Raw genomic sequence first — 17,330 nt, forward strand, 5'->3', positions numbered from 1 at the left:
AAGAAAGGAGACGCGCCGGTCATCCAGCTGCAGATTCAGTGGGAGAACATGCCAGCCTCAGCAGCAACCTGGGAGGATTACTTGGTGCTTCGCCAACGTTTTCTAGACGCAAGCATTTGGGCAGAAGCAACCTCTCAAGGGGGGAACAATGTCGCGCCTGCATATGCCCTTAGTCAACATATGCAGCGGACTGAACAAGTGCAGGTTCAGAGTTGCATCTGAACTGAACCTGCAACGCCCTGCGTGGCGAGCCAGGCCGTGGGCCTTGTAGTGTGCGTGCGTCGCGAGTGACTGGCCGGGTGCCAGCTACATACAAATGACCCTACAGGTTTCCTTGTTGCGCCTGTCTGCAGCCTCCTCTCCTCCCTCACCCGCTTAAACTTTTATCGCAATTATAAGGAGGAGGTGGCGCGCTTCACTAATGAGCAAGCGGATGCCCTTCATCACCTCACCTCCCTTCAGGGCCTCACTTTTAACGATTTATGCGGGCTGCAGTGCCTCCCGGCAGAGCTACACAGACTTTCCAGCCTAGAGACATTACGGATTGACAACATCCCTGCATTCAAATCGCTACCCAAAGACGGCCTCCCAAGTTCACTGGAACATTTAGAGATTCGGTGGTGTCCTGCCTTCAAATCGCTGCCCAAGGACGGCCTACCAAGTTCTCTGAAACATTTAGGGATCCACCATTGTTCTGCCTTTGAATCGCTGCCAAAGGAATGTTGGAAACGTGACATGCACCCTCACCCACGCGTGCAACAGGTTGGCCCGAGTCCTGCGACGCCCACGCTCCCGCTCACGTCGCCTCCGCCCACGTAGCCACGCACGGCGTGATCTCCGATTCTGTTGTAACAGTAGCTCCCTCTTCCTCTCGTGTAAACCTGCTATATAAGCAGCTGTAATGTGTACTGATGAGATATACAGTGAATTCATTCATCCAACTTGGTATCAGCTTCTTCCCGATCCTCTCTAGCTTCCGCCATGAGCATCCGATGCCCTCTCCGCCGGACTCGCTCGTTCGGGGACGCCGACGCCGTCTTCATCCTGCCGGAAGTCGCCCCCCACCCCACGCCGGTTGCCGCCCCGGCCGTCGCCCCGGCACCTGTCACCCCCCGCGCCCGTCGCCCCGGCACCCGCATCGCCCAATGCCCGCGCTCTGCGCTGGGCCCCTGCTGCTCCCGTGGTGCCCCCTCCCCGGGTCGTTCGTCCCCACGCCGACATCCTGGCCCTTGCCCCGCCCCAGGTCCCTCTTGCTCCTGCCCCGTCCATGCATCACATTAACATCTCGTCCTACATCCCATTCAAGCTCTCCATCGACTCGGGCAACTACTCGAAGTGGCGCCACCTCTTCTGGTACATGCTGTGCAAGTACCGTGTCGAGGACCACGTCCTGGAGGAGGTGGAGCCGCTGCAAGCGGACGGGATGTGGCGCAACGACGACATCACGATCGTCCTGTGGGTGTACGGGACGATCTCCGATGAACTCTACGACACCATCCAGTCGCCGGAGAGCACCGCTTTCCATCTCTAGCAGCAGCTCGAGATCTTCTTCCGCGACAACGCCGCCGGCCGCGCCGTCCACATCGGCGCCGACTTTCGCGCCACGATCCAGGGCGACATGACGGTGGCCCAGTACTGTCGTCGTCTCCAGCAGCTAGCCTCCGCCATGGCCGATGTGGGTGAGCCGGTCACTGACCGCTCGCTCACGCTCCAGCTGATCCGCGGGCTGAACCGGCGCTTCCACGTCATGGTGACCCTCCTCCCCATGAAAGAGCCGTTCCCGACCTTCCTCCAGGCACGGTCGCGGCTGCTCCTCGAAGAGATCGCCATCATCGAGCGCGAGCGTGCCGTGGGCGCCACGGCCCTCGCCGTTGGGCACGGCGGTTCCTCCTCCGGCGGGTCGTCCTCCGGTGATCGCGCGCCCCCTCCATCGCCAACGGGTAAGGGCAAGTCTCCCTCCACTGGAAGTCCGTCGACCGATCGACAGCGCGGTGGCCGCGGTCGTGGCCGCGGGCGTGGCCGCGGGCAGCCCGACGCTGGGCGTGGGCGTGGCCACCCGGGGCAAACGCCCTGGATGGGGTACTTCGCCCCATTCGGCACCCCCCTGCCCTCGCCACAACAGTGGCGCGCTCCCTGGACTCCGCCGAACGCTGCCGGCGTGTTGGGGCCCCGCCCTGGCGCACCACACCAGGCCTACCCCGTCATCGGCTCGTCCTCCTCTGCGCCGCACTGGGACCACGCCGGGATGATGCAGCAGCAGTTCGCCAACCTGCAGCTCCAGCAGCCGCCGTCCGGGTCCGAGTGGTACATGGACACCGGCGCCACTTCCCACATCGCCGGCTCGTCAGGTTACCTCGACCGTGCCTCCTCTACTTCGCATTATCCATCTAGCATCACTGTCGGGGATGGCTCCGTTCTACCTGTAGTTGCTCGCGGCTTTACTTCCCTCCCTCCCTTTCATCTCAATGATATCTTAGTCTCACCCGGCATTATCCAAAATCTTATTTCTGTTCGTCGCTTTACATGTGATAACTGGTGTATTGTGGCTTTTGACCCGTTTGGCTTCTCTGTGAAGGACATGGCAACGGGGAAACTTCTCATGAGGTCCAGTAGCACCGGCGACCTTTATCCGTTTCTCCAAAATAATGGCGGCGTGCGAGCTCTCTCTGTTTTCAGCAATGGCGACTTGTGGCACATGCGGCTTGGCCACCCCAGTCGTGTTTCCCTTTCCATCTTAGCCAAGAACTTTTTAGATTCATCTAATAAAACACAACATTCCACTGTTTGATGCCTGTATGATTGGAAAACAACCACGTTTACCCTTTTCCACCTCTCACTCTCGCACTACTGCCCCTTTCCAACTCATACATTGTGATTTGTGGACTTCTCCTGTTTGTAGTTTCTCCGGCTATCAATATTACCTTATTGTGCTTGATGATTTTACTCACTATTCGTGGGCCTTCCCGCTGCGTCACAAAAGTGACACTGCTGCAACCTTACAACGTTTTTTCTCCTACGTTCTTACCCAATATAATCTCTCTATTAAATGTGTGCAGTGTGACAACGGCGGCGAATTTCTCTCTCACTCCCTCCGCGACCACTTCTCGCACCTCGGTGTCTCGTTTCGCCTCTCGTGCCCTCACACATCACCCCAAAATGGTAAGGCCGAGCGCCTCTTACGCACCACTAACGACGTCCTTCGTACACTCCTCATACATGCTCACATGCCGCCCGAGTACTGGGTTGAAGCCCTCCACACCGCCAACCATCTCATCAACCGGCGCCCCTCCTCCGCGGTTAACCAGCTCAACCCCTTTTACTTGCTCCACGGCCAGCATCCTACCTATGATCACCTACGCGTTTTTGGGTGCCTCTGCTTTCCCAACCTTAGCCACCTCGCTCCCCATAAACTTGCGCCCCGCTCCACCCCTTGCATTCTTCTCGGCTACCCTCTCGAGCACAAGGGGTATAGGTGTCTCGACCTTCGCACTCGACGTGTTCATATCTCTCGTCATGTAATTTTTGACGAGCACAAATTTCCCTTCGCCACACACGAAGCCGCTGGCACACCATCCGCACCTAATCCCGCCCCGGATCCCGCGCCCCACCCAGCCCCGATCCTACCTACCTCGTACTGGCAGGCGCATCCAGCACCAATCCCCGCGCCAATCCCGCCACCCCTCGCTCCGCACCCATCCACCCCCCCGGTCTCTGCGTCCACTCCCCATCGAGGCCCGTGCGCCCCGCGGTCCCGCAGTGGCCCCGCCACCTGATCCTTGCAGCCCACGGCCCCCACCGAATCCCGCTCCTGTCGCTATCACGCCAGCCACCCCGCCCCGATCCACTCCGGATCCCGCGCCTGCCGCTGACCCGCCGCTGCCCACACCGGATTCTGCGCCCGCATCTACCTCTCCTTCCGCGCCAGCCACTCGCGCGTCGCCAGCTCAGCCCACGCTCCCGCCATGCGCTGTACCGGTCCGTCCGCCTACCAACCTTCACACCATGCGCACCCACGCAAAATCTGGGTTTTCCCTTCCAAAACATCCAGTTAGTCTCATCGTGTCCACCGCAATCAGCCCCATCCCATCCTCCTACCGCGCTGCACTTAAGGATCCTAACTGGGTCGCTGCGATGCTTGATGAGTATAATGCGTTGTTGCGGAATAACACTTGGTCGTTGGTTTCCCGTCCTGCAGGTGCGAACGTGGTGAGCGGCAAATGGATATTCCGGCACAAGTTCAACACCGACGGCACGCTGGCTCGGTACAAGGCGCGGTGGGTGCTTCGTGGCTTCACGCAACAAGCCGGCGTCGACTACGGCGAGACCTTTAGTCCCGTCGTCAAGCCGGCCACGATCCGCGTCATCCTCTCCCTCGCCACCAGCAGCGCGTGGCCGATCCACCAGCTCGACGTCAAGAACGCCTTCCTCCACGGGCATCTTGCTGAGACGGTCTGCAGCGCACAGCCGGCCGGCTTCGTCGACACCGGGCGGCCTCGGGACGTGTGTCATCTCAACAGGTCGCTATACGGGCTCAAGCAAGCCCCTCGGGCGTGGTTTGCGCGGTTCACCTCGTACCTCTTCACCCTCGGCTTTCATGCCTCGAAGGCGGACTCGTCCTTGTTCTCGCTTCACCGCGATGCTGACACGGCTTACCTCCTCCTTTACGTCGATGACATTATACTCACTGCCAGTTCACCCTCCTTCCTCTAGTCCATTATCTCATCACTACATCGCGAGTTCTCCATGACTGACATGGGTTCACTCCACCACTTCCTCGGCATCAATGTTCACCACACATCCACCGGCCTCCATCTCTCCCAAGAGCAGTATGCACTCGAGATTTTGGACCGCGCCGGCATGCTCAATTGCAAGCCCGTCTCCACGCCAGTCGACACCATGTCCAAACTTTCTGCCACCGACGGTCCTGCCTTCCACGACCCATCACTGTATCGCAGTCTCGCTGGCGCCCTCCAGTACCTTACTCTCACGCGGCCTGACTTGTCGTATGCAGTGCAACAATGTTGTCTCTTTATGCATGATCCCAGGGACACCCACTTCCAGATGGTGAAACGGATTCTTCGGTATGTGCGTGGGACAACCCACCTCGGGCTTCACTTCTTCCGCTCCGCCACCACCGAGCTGACAGCTTACTCCGCCGCGGACTGGGCCGGGTGTCCCGACACTCGCAAGTCCACGTCCGGCTTCGCCGTGTACCTCGGCTCCAACCTCGTCAGCTGGTCCTCGAAGCGCCAGACCACGGTCTCCCGCTCGAGCGCGGAGGCCGAGTACCGCGGCATCGCCAATGCCGTCGCCGAAGCATCCTGGCTGCGTCAGCTCCTCGCCGAGCTTCGCCGCCCCCCATCTCGTGCCACCATCGTCTACTGCGACAACATCAGCGCCATGTACATGTCGAGCAACCCCGTGCAGCACCAGCGGACAAAGCATATCGAGATCGACTTGCACTTCGTCCGAGAGCGCGTCTCTCTCGGTGAGGTGCGTGTTCTGCACGTGCCGACCACCTCGCAGTTCGCCGACATCTTCACCAAGGGGCTGCCCACGAGCGTGTTCGTCGACTTCCGCTCCAGCCTCAACGTCGGTGAGCACCCCGTTTCGGCTGCGGGGGGGTGTTGGAAACGTGACATGCACCCTCACCCACGCGTGCAACAGGTTGGCCCGAGTCCTGCGGCGCCCACGCTCCCGCTCACGTCGCCTCCGCCCACGTAGCCACGCACGGCGTGATCTCCGATTCTGTTGTAACAGTAGCTCCCTCTTCCTCTCGTGTAAACCTGCTATATAAGCAGCTGTAATGTGTACTGATGAGATATACAGTGAATTCATTCATCCAACTAGGAAGGCCTGCCTTCTTCTCTGCAAACTCTAGAGATCTCGGACTGCACTGCTTTCAAATCGCTGCCAAAGGACAGTCTCCCAAGTTCTCTGGAAAACCTAGAGATCTGGCACTGTCTTGCCTTGACATCGCTGCCCAAGGATGGGCTCCCAAGTTCACTACGGAAGTTAACAGTCCGGTCTGGCAACAGCGAGGAGCTAATGAGGCAGTGCCGCAAGTTAAAAGGAACCATTCCAATAATTGACGACTAATCCAAGGTAACTAGCTAATTGTCTCTAATCTTATAAGTTGTAAAAGATCAATGCGTGTTTTTGTGCGGTCATGAAAAGTTCAGGTGTTTCAAGAACCCCGTAGAGACATGGACCTTTCTGAGAGAGGGGGAAAAAATACTTGTCTGTACACACCAAATTCTTTTTCTTTTCCTAACCGCGTGATCATCAAAGCATATACCGTTCTTTCTGGTTCATCACAATTATTGCTGCTTCATTTGAATAAGTCACTTATTTTTATCTAATGTGCAGGGCTCTTCTTGGGTTTGTATGTTTTACTAGACTGGTACACATTCTCTCTGCATCCAAGTACAGTTTGAGGTTCCAGTGCAAGCATGAAGACCCCAGTTTGTATCTTCCATCCTGTACATAAAATTGGTTAGTATTTGAATAATCATCCTTACTACCTCCATTCCACAATGTAGTGCGCACGCGCTTCCCGAGATCCAAGTTTGACCGTAAATTTAACCAACGAGACCGATTATGGCAGGAGCAAAAATCGGTCTCGTTGGTTAAATTTACGATCAAACTTGGATCTCAGGAAGCGCGGGCGCACTACATTGTGGAATGGAGGGAGTACAATAGTTTCATGCACTGTTTAGAAGGTCAATCCACACTTCCTTCTTTTTTCCGTTAGCTGAATGTGTAGTGTTCGTATCTTTTTGAATTGTTCCAGACTATCAGTATTAGAGTTCGAGCAATAGCAACTATGAACAGAAACAAATTCACTCATCCTTTTTGTCATTTTAGTACTTTCTCAATGATCTGGTAAGATTTGGTCGTAAGTAAAGCGATAATGCCAGGATTGTATGTGCTAATTTACGAAGTAGTGTCTGACCAGCGGGACATTTTTGTGTTCAAAATAAAGAGGTATCTGCTCTGGCATAATGCATTTCTACAGATAGATAATATGGTTATTGTTGAAACTGGATGGTCACCTATTTTTATAATTCTTCAATGGAATCAGAAGGTTGCTCATGTAACTTGCTTTTGATCTATATGCTGCCCAACTGTGCTTATGTAACTATTCACTGTTAATTACTTGTATTTGTTCATTGCTACACACATTTGTTTTTGTCAATATATGCTGTGAAACGCTTAGTACAAAATGATGCCCTCCTAAGGGTTGTAAAGGATGATATTCTTTTTGTGTTTCAATCACACCCTGTTGTGTCCTTGGTGTAGGAACATGCACTGACGATGTCCTGCGGTGGTATAAAGGCTGTGAAGTCTGTTATGCAACCTGTTTTTGTCATGAAATATTCCACATGAACCAAAGTCGGGTTTTGGATCTCAGTGCCCTGGTTTGAAAGCTTACTGTCCCAAAGGTCTCTCTGTTGATGGAAGTCATATATCTTCCCAAATTTTTCAAGTTTGTACCCTTTAATAGTAGAAGAAGCAAATTCGTCCCAATTGCAAAGATGCGCTTCACCTGACGTGCACCTTGATGGCTGATACTCGCCTGCTCCTTGGTGTCAAGTGAGTGCTATATTTCATATCCAGTCTCTTTATTTTCCATGGAGAAATTTAATTAATTAATTATTTTTTCCAGCTGGCCATTCTGGAAGCAGGAATTATGCGCATGATCTCCCCTCAAGATTGAGGCTATCTTTGGCGCTAATAGATTCTCTAATTTAACCAATATTATGGTCTCAGTTTTCACATTGCCAATTGAAACCATCCAGCGCATTGTAGGTACCGGCTGTTCTTTTGCATTTTTCTTCACATTGCCATTTTGTAGCGGACTGAGACTCTTATTTTGATGAACTGTAATGGAATTAGGAGGCCATATGTGTTACTGGCTTTTCTTAGGTTGCATGTTACCGAGTAATCGATGCAAATCTGTTCATATGTAACCCAGTGCATGTATTTTTTGTTGGCACTATTGCAATTGTGTTTGACTGGTGACATGCATGTGTTCTTTGCTAATTCAATCAATCACAATGTGCTTCTGATGAGGCCAAATCATTATACTGCTCACTTGCTCAAGCTAGTTCTTTTTGTAACTATATGACACTCAAATCAAGCAATGATTATCACTTATCTCCTAGGAGATATGCTACTGTTAATAAGACTATAATGAGTGATCTGGACCTATGTTGCACGGATACGCGATACGGGGCTATGCCCGATACAGCAATTTTCTAAAAACTAGGATACGGGGATACGTCTGTATATACATATTAATTATTAAATATATGAAAAATAACGAGTTTTTTTTGTAGGAAATGCACTGTTTTATTAAAAAAAATCAAAGTCTTCACAATTGCTTAACAAATACTGCATGGATCTCTTGTTGCCTCCTTTCTCTTTCCCAGTATTTTCCAACATCTGGATGTACCTCCACAAAGGCTTCTTCTCATTATCATCTTCCGGAATCACACGAGCAGCAGCCAATACATGGACTGCATCCACGCTACCTCAACTACCTGCGTCACTTCTAACTGAAGAAGACCTAATAGATATGGCCGATCTGCACGGAAAAGGAGGAGATTAGGAAAACAGATTAGTCAAACTGATCTAATCTTAAAATCTGAACCTAAAACACCTACGTACAGAATTCAGAGAAGGAGATGGAGAAGAGAGATCAGAGAAAGAGAGGGAGATGAGAACATACCTCCTGTAAGGGAGACACGGATGTCTTCTGCCGGCGACGAGCCGGCGCCCGATCAGCGTCGATTGGATGGAGAGTTGGAGAAGAACATGTGGGAGAGGAGAGGACTGGAGCTGAGATTTATGAAGAGTTGGAGACCTGCGGGCTGCGGCTGCTCGCCTGCTCCAAAGAGTCGAGGGGACGAGGTGGCCAGCTAGGAATTGATGACGTGCGGCGGCGCTAGGAGAAGTTTTCAGTTTTACACATCGAACGAAGGGGTTGTCCTATCCAAAACGTATCCCACAGGTATCCCAGACGTATCAAACACTATTTTCTTTTTTTTAAATCAATAAATCACAGGATACTTACGGGATATGTATCGGGCAGTATCGGGGCAGTATCCGAGTATCGGGACAGTATCCGGCTGGATACACGCACTTTCTGAAGTATCTGTGTAACATAGATCTGGACGACAAAGGTGAACCATCTAATCAAATTGTGTATATAATAAACAAGTGTTGTTTTCTTTGTCTCAAAGATAGAATGAGAAGCAACCGCATTTATTTTAATTCTAATCCATATTAGAGAGTTCATTTTCGCTGCACCCGTTAATGACCCGGCCCATTGACACTGGGCCCGTTATTTCCTGTTACCCGTGGCCGTTGCCGCCTTCCTGCCCTACCAAGCCGCCACATCCATCGGTCCACCATTGCCCTGGCCATTCCTTCAAATGCCCCTTCCTCAAAACTGGCGAGGCCCATCACACACCCCCTAAATTTCTTCCTCACTAATGCCTTACCCCCCTTGGTGAGCCGAGGTGGCTCTGGTTTGGTCTCATCGTCAACCACACATGCGCCACTACGGTTCTCGTGTCAAGCTACGACTATCATTGGTCGGTCTCTATCTCACCTATGCGGTCATCGTTTGGCCAACTGCGTTGTCTTCGGCTAGAGCTCGACCATTCGTGGTCATCTCCATAGCTAAATGGGTCGGGCATATGCGTGTTGAGGGGTGCCCGGAGATATCCCGAGGCCTGCAATGAGGGGCAATACTTCTATATTAAATCAGCGACAACTAATATGGAGTACTAAATTAGTGATAACTAATATGGAACAGAGGAAGTAGGATTTTGCGAAGCAACTCCCAGTGGTAAAACATATTCTACGCTTAGTGTGTAGAATATTCACATATAGGTGAGCACCTAGGCCGGCCCATGCGCCTTGGTTTGATTCAGTGTATGTGTATCTACCTGTTTTCTTTCTTGTTTTTTTGATTTCTCGACACATCTTTTTTCTTCTCTTTTTATGTTTTTTTTGCTGTTTTCAATTTGGGTGATCATGTAGTTTCTTTTTCTTGTTTCTCCCTTATGAATCTTTGTCTTTATCTTTACCTCTTTACCTAATAATAAAGCTAATTGAATTTTTTTCATCCGTCATGACATTTTTAGAAAAGTCCTTCTATTTCAGAGAATTCAACCCACAATCCTGTTTTAAGTTAAAACGTCTTTATTTTCGTATTTTACACAAAAGTCTCTGTTTTTTCTTGAAATCAATCCGCCGTCCGGATTTAAATCACACTCGAACCGTTATTTTACATTTTTTCGAAAAAACCCTGATGTTTTAGGTAATTCATGTGCAGATCATATTTAAGGGCTTGTTCGGCAACGCTCCAGCTCCCAGCTTCCTCAACTTTACGCCTGAAGCTGAACCGAACGCTCTAGCTCCAGGAAGCTGGAATTGAGAAGCTGACTGACCTGTCTAGTGTAAAAAAGGAGGAATTGGGGAAGCTGGTCTTTTCCAGATCCGTGGAATCGAAGAAGTTGGAGTTGACGCAAATTACGCCCGGTTGCCACCGCCAAGTGATTCTCAGCATACCGGTTCGATTTCTTTCCCGGACTCTCTCGAAGTGGCAGGGAAATGACCGGCGGCCGGAGATGACAGGGCACGGCTGGAGCTGAGTGAGGAAGAGGTGAGACGGGTGGTCGCATGCGTGGTTGTGCTCCGGCGTGAGCGCAGGGGACGGAGATGGCCGGAGGAGGCCGTGACGGGCATGGGGTTGCTGGATCTGCAGCTGCTGCTGATGACCACGGCGGAGGAGAGCTTGGAGTCGTCCATGGCGTCGGCTTGGCTAGGGAGACGGTGGAGGTTGGCATGCCGCCGGTCGAGGCCGGACGTGGAGGTGAGCAGGTCGTTTGGGAGGGCAGCAGGGGCGACAGGCGGAGCAGCTCGGGCACGGGACTCGGGGAGGAGGAGGACAGACGGGAGGCTGGGGCTCCCGCGCCGGCGGTGATGGCGCCATGGCCATCCGGCGAGTAGTGGACGGGCACGCAGGGTCGTGCATCTCTTGTGGGTGGCGGCGCACAGGAGGAGGGGTCGAGGAGATCGGGGAGAGATGAGTGAGGTGAGGGGCTAGGGTTGTTTTGGGCCTGAATTTTGGCCTGCCAATCCCTTCGAGTTGGGCTTATTGCTACCCAAATGGGTTGGCAGCCCCGTGCCTAACGACAGAAATTGGAAGCTGTGTGCCGAACGCTTTTCAGGTCGCCAACTGAAGCGAGAAGCCATGCGAGAAGCTGAATCTCTTCTCTATTATCTTTATTACTATTAAACAATCAAACAAAAACTTTTTTACGTGCACCCCGTTAAGTATACACTGGTTAATTTGCACCGTCCGATTATCTAAATCAATAAAATCTAACAGATTGGATTAATCTAATGAGTTATCAGGGGTGTAGTTAGCAATTATAATAGGTTGACCACCACTCCACCGGCAGAGGAAAACTTCCCCTCCGTAAGTTTCTCTTTCAACCAGAAATCTCTCTCCCAAATAGATAAAGAAACGGTTTTGCTAATTTACAGTCGGCTGTTTTGTAATTCGCTGACATTCGAATTTCTGTCCGTTTGATCTCGCGTCGAGATTCGCGCTCGGTCCTACTCTTTTGTGCTGGTTTTCGGGTCGCTTTTGTTTATCGGGTGCGGTTTTCTCCATCCGCCTGTTTTTCCTTGACCCGGCCGAACGGGTGGGCACTGCAGGTTTTTGTCCCTTTTGAATTTGGAGCGGGGTGTCGTTCCCCTTTCTCATTTGGATAAGGCAGAGAGAGTGAGAGCTCGAGCGGCGGCGGAGGGCGAGGCGATTCCCCGTGTTCATGGCGATTTGGAGTTCATCCGCCCTAGGATTTTGACGGCATCCTCTTCGTTCTCGTCGCCCGCGGCTGCGCTGGTTTGTTGCCCTGTCTTCTTGTGCTTTTGTGCTTGCTTTTCGTGGCCATGTAGTTCCAGATCTAGGTGATTTTTGGGTTTGCGGATCCGCGGGATGTGTATGTTTCTGGCGCGGTGTTCTCCATGCCCGTGATGTGTGTGTGTGTTTTGTGCGCGCGTGAATTTCTGGTAGGAGCCTTCAGTGTGCCACACGTAGTCTCCATGCCCGAGGTGTGTGTGTTCCTGCAGATGTGGAGGAGCGCCCGCCTTAGGGTTCTAGTTGTTGATGTGTATGTATGCGTAGAGGATAGTTTTTCCTGCAGATGTTGTGGAGGTATACGTAGTTGGTGTTAGTTTTCAGCTGCGGATCCCGTAGCTTGTGTCTGTAGTTCGAGTTGTGGCTAGAGCGCCTGAATTTTGTGATGTTTGTGTCGTTTTTGTCCGCTGTTGTTCATCTCGGTGGCTTACTGATCAACTCTATGTATTTTTTGTTCATTTTTGTTCTGCACTTTTCCTGAATTACATGCTTGTTTTTATGTATTTCCACCATGATATGAGTGTACATAATATCAAGGGTTTGCAGATTTATGTGCATGAAGTTCTGCTGTGCATTTTTCTCACCCTTTTTTAGTTCACATATATGCTCATTGCATTTTGTCCTATAGAGGGTCACTGCTACCTTATGTGTCATATCGTGGTCTTGTGTTTTTCTTGTGGATGCAGTCCAAATCCTGTGCCCTCCCCAGTTAGGTTGTTATTGTTGATGTGTATTTTTATGCGTCCTAGAGTTGATGTGGAAGTAGGCGTAGTAGGCATTTAAGTTTTAGTGGTGGATCCTATAGCTCCTGTCTCTGAATTCCGAGTTCTGGTTTGTAGCCACTGTAGGCCTTGAATTTTGGTCATCTTTGTAACGTTTTCTCGTCTCTTGCCCGTGGTTTCATGGCTGTGTAGTCTCAGATCTAGGGGATTTTGTGGATCCGCAGAGTTTGTTTGCCATGGTGTTTGTAGTCCGCTGTGGTTGTGGCGTCGGAGGTTGCAGCGTGCCATGCGCAGTCCGCCGTGTCTTCCTTTTCCTGTTGTGGACGGAGGCCAAATTCCTCCTGGTTAGGATCCCATAGGACATTTTTTGGAGGCAGTGTTGTGGCTGTTTGATGTGGAGGTAGGCGTAGAACGCTAGATTTCCCTTGCTATTGATGTGGAGGTAGGTGTGGTAGGGTTTAGTTTTGAGGGGTGGATCCAGTAGATGTTGAACTCTGAAGGATCGAGTTCAGTGATTTCGCGCTCAGCATAACCTTGTCACTGTTGATGTGGAGGTAGGTGTGGTAGGGTTTTGTTATACTGTAAATTAGTGTAACTGAGATTTTTTTCAGAGTTGGTCTACAGTTTCTATATAGAGCCTCTTTGCAGTTTGAAGTGTTTCAGTGTTTCTCGTTTTATAGCCTGAACCTTGTCACTGTGTAAGCTTTTTCCCTCTAATTACCGTAGGGATAGCTTGTCTTTTTATCATTTTCCCCTACAGTCTCTTCATGTAGCTACCCTGTTGTGCATCACACAATATTTTTCACCGGTAATTACTATGTAGTTTTGGATGGTAGTTATACCGTAAATTACATAGTAATTTGACCGATAATTTCTATGAAATTATAGTGTAATCCTATCCCATGATTTACTGTCTAGTTCGACTGATGTTTACTCTGTAGTCCGATGCCCCCTTTTTACATAGTAATTTGACTGATTTTACTGTGTAATTTGTGTGGTAGTTACACTGTAATCATATTCCATTTACACTATAATCTGTCGCGATTTTGCACAGTATTTTTTACCCCATAATAACTGTGTAATTTGTATTCTAGTTACACTGTAATCTGATGCATTTTTGCACCGTAATTTCTCCCGTATTTTATTTGTGTAATTTGCATGCTAGTCACCCTATGATTTATGCATGAGTGGCCTCGCGGTTCACCCCTTTTTGTTGTGCAGCCCTACAGTCTTTGATGTTTTCGTTGAAATCTGAATGATCCCATGACTTATGTTCATCTATTTTCTGAACCTTACTAAGCAGTCGATGGATAAGTTTGTGCAGTCTTGATTTTTGTGAAACCTTTGTGGTGCTTTTTGACCACTCATGTGTGGTGGCTGATGCTTGATCTGCGAGTAAGACCCAGTAAACTAGTCATATGTTTTTGGCAGCAGATGCTCTTGCTTCTGTGAATTACTACTTCAGAAGTTCTTTGGGAATTTGTCCGTCAATTTTGGTTCTGCTAATAACTGAGATTTTGTCTTCCTAGTTTGTTCAATATCACCATCACTGCTGTATCTAGTGGCGTGAGGCTTGTAAAATATCTATACATCACGTTTTCTGTTGAAGGTTGTTTTGTCGCGTGCATCCAATTCACAAGCCTGCTGCCTTTGCATTGTAATATGTTGCGCTTTTGCACTGTAAATGTGTAATTTGTATGCTAGTTACACCGTAATCTGATGCGTTTTTACACTGTAATTTCTCACGTATTTATTGTGTAATTTGTATGCTAGTCAGCCTGTAATTTCTCTTATGTATATTTTGAGGCCTATTTTTTCTCTCTATTGTTTTTCAGGTAGTATCTCAATGGGTAGACTGCGGAAAGTCTCTCGCAAGGATGTTCCCCTAGTTTCTTCAGTCGAGAGCGCTGATTCTTTGAGAGACCCTTATGTGCCTAATGATTTTGCTGATGATGGTTCTAATGCTATGTCTTTGGGAGTTATTATTTGTCTTCTTATCTTCTTTCCATTTTCATTTTCATTTTATTTTATATTTTTATATTTTTTTATTAATTTTTGTTATTGTTTTCTGATATTTTTTTTCCTTTTGCAGGGTTGTTCTGGTGATGATGAAGAGTTTGATAAAGCACTTTACAATTTCTATTTGAATAATGTAAGCCATTTTTTCATGTTTCTGGTGATGATGAAGAGTTTGATGTTTTTATTCCATATTTTTTCATATGTTGGTTTGATGATTTTATGTTTTTTGTTTCTTGATCAGAAAGTAAAGTACCTGAAGAGAAAATTATCATCTGCTGGCAGAAGGAATGTTGTAAGTCTTTTTTTCTCTTCCGTTAATCATTGGGTCATTTGTATGGTACCTACATTGTAAATTTACCCTATATGAACTGTAATCTAAATGCCCTTATTACTGAGTGATACTTAGTGTGAAATTTGTATGGTAGTTACATTGTAATCCTATAATCATTGTGTAATTTTGTATGGTAGTTACACTGTAATCCTATTCCTTTCTTACAGTGTAAATTTACCCATATCTACACTGTAATTCGAACGGAAAGTGGAAATTTACCCATATCTATACTGTAATTCGAATGCCCTTTTTTACAGTGTAAATTTACCCATAGTTACACAGTAATTTAACTGATAATTACTGTGTAATTTTGTATGGTAGTTACACTGTAATCTTGCACCTTTTTACAGTGTAAATTTACTCATACCTGCATTGTAATCTGATGCCTTTTTTTACTCAGTAATTTGACTGATAATTACTGTGTAATTTGTATGGTAGTTACACTATAACCTTACACCTTTTTTTACAATGTAATTTTACCCATATCTACACTGTAATTCAAATGCCATTTTTTACACAGTAAGTTGACTGATAATTACTGTGTATTTGGTATGGTAGTTACAATGTTAGTACACGGTAGTTACAATGTAATTCCCCCGATGTAATTTTACCCATGTCTGTATTGTGTAATTTGACTGATAATTTTATGTGTAATTTGTATGGTAGATTCATTGTAATCCTATTTTTCCATTTTCTGCAGTGTAATTTTCCCCATAATGTATACTGTAATCTGTTGCTATTTAAACTGTAATTTTACACTTAATTACTGGGTAATTTGATATGCTAGTCCCAATGTGATTTTACTCTGTAATTTTACCCCCTTATGCATTTTGCTCGGTGTAACATTATGCATTTGTACAGTGTAATCATGTCAGGTGCTTTTGACGGGTCAAGGAAAGGACAGTAGGGCGACTGGTTCAACCTTTTTGTCGCTGTTAATTGCTTGACGGGTCACAAATACAGCCCGATACGTTTTCTTCTGTAAAAACAGACATACAGTTGTCAACAGATTATTGGTTGGAAAATTTGAATAATAACCAATTACAAATCAGTCAATTGTTGAATAGACAGTCCTAAAGAAATCAACAATCAATCCCTAATTAATAGCGATGTCATTATAGCTAATGCTTGCAACCAGGCGTTTGTGATCCATGCAAACCGGCTATTCCCGCATCAAGTCCATAGTCTGCATGCATTTGTTGTTACGGAGGATGAAAGACGCCTCGCCAGGGGGTGTGCTCGGGTGAGGGGCGGCACCCTTGGCGGCGGCAGGGACGGCAGCTGCCACGCGGCGAGGTGGAGCAGGGTCAACGCGGCGGCTCAAGCGGTTGGGGACGGTGCGGCTGCTCGATGCAGAACGCCGGGGGCGGCAACAACTGGAGGTTGCGAGCGGGAGACGAGAGGCTCACCGGAGGACGTGCCATCGCTAGCGTGTGAGGCGGTGCTCGGGCAGTGACGCCGCGATGGTCGTCCAGCGAGGCAGCGAGCAACATGACGGGTGCGGGCGGCACGCTGCCCGGACGAGATGAGGAGCATGAGGGGAGACACAGATGAAGCGGTCGTTGCAGGCGGCGGCGCCGGATGCGTCCGACGCGCGCGCTCGCCCGCGGTCATTGCAGACGCAGCAGCTGCCCATGGACGCTCGGGTCGATGCAGGAGGACGAGGAGGAGCTCGCGAGGGCCAGTGGCGCTGGGAATGGATTGGATGCAGGCGGATCTGGCGATTCCACGAGGGCCGCGACTCTCTGTAGAGGAAAAAGAAAGAGAAACAAGAGGGAGAAAGAAGAGACAAATTCATGTATCCTCTCTTCTCCTTACTCTCTATATTGTTGTTGCTCCTCTAATCTTGTTGCCCCTTGCTAATCCTAATCTCCTCTAATCTTTCTTCTCTCCGCTCTTGCTCCTTCCCATCTACTCCTCTCTGAATCTCTCTTTGATGTGCTTCTCTGAACCCCAACCTGTTGCTGCTTCTTTTCTCCCTACTACCCCACTGCTGCTACTTCTCTGAACCTTCACAGTTGCTGCTCCTCTTCAGCACTTCAAGCACCAACAAGGACTGGATTCTCTTTCTCTCTCTGAAATTTTTGTAAACTTGAGAAATTTATGTTCAGAATTATGTAATATCCAAATTTGAGGAGTGCTTGCAGTCAGTGATTGCTTCAGTTTCGTATTTGTAATATGGGATTTATCAGCATGACAAGTTCTGCATCTATATGGGATCTATCAGCATGCTAGCGTGTAGGCGAGGAGCTGCCGCTTTTTGAATTTTGCATGACAAGTTCTGCGGCTGTATGGGATTCTTCATGACCATCAGCAT

At 48.9% G+C, this 17,330-nt stretch overlaps 1 long non-coding RNA gene and 1 pseudogene across 1 annotated transcript; both read left to right on the plus strand.

The window, feature by feature from the left end:
- Positions 1–981: 981 nt before the first annotated feature.
- Positions 982–2,249, plus strand: LOC147964293 (uncharacterized; annotated as a pseudogene).
- A 9,555-nt stretch (positions 2,250–11,804) lies between these two features.
- Positions 11,805–16,064, plus strand: LOC147964294 (uncharacterized). The gene is made up of 4 exons (XR_015609192.1): positions 11,805–11,926; positions 14,499–14,815; positions 14,924–14,974; positions 15,875–16,064. It is a non-coding gene; the product is annotated as an uncharacterized LOC147964294 (long non-coding RNA).
- The last annotated feature ends 1,266 nt before the right edge of the window (positions 16,065–17,330 follow it).

Source organism: Triticum urartu, chromosome 6A (genome assembly GCF_056163025.1).
Source record: "Triticum urartu cultivar PI428250 chromosome 6A, HENAU_Tu73, whole genome shotgun sequence".
Classification (NCBI taxonomy): domain Eukaryota; kingdom Viridiplantae; phylum Streptophyta; class Magnoliopsida; order Poales; family Poaceae; genus Triticum; species Triticum urartu.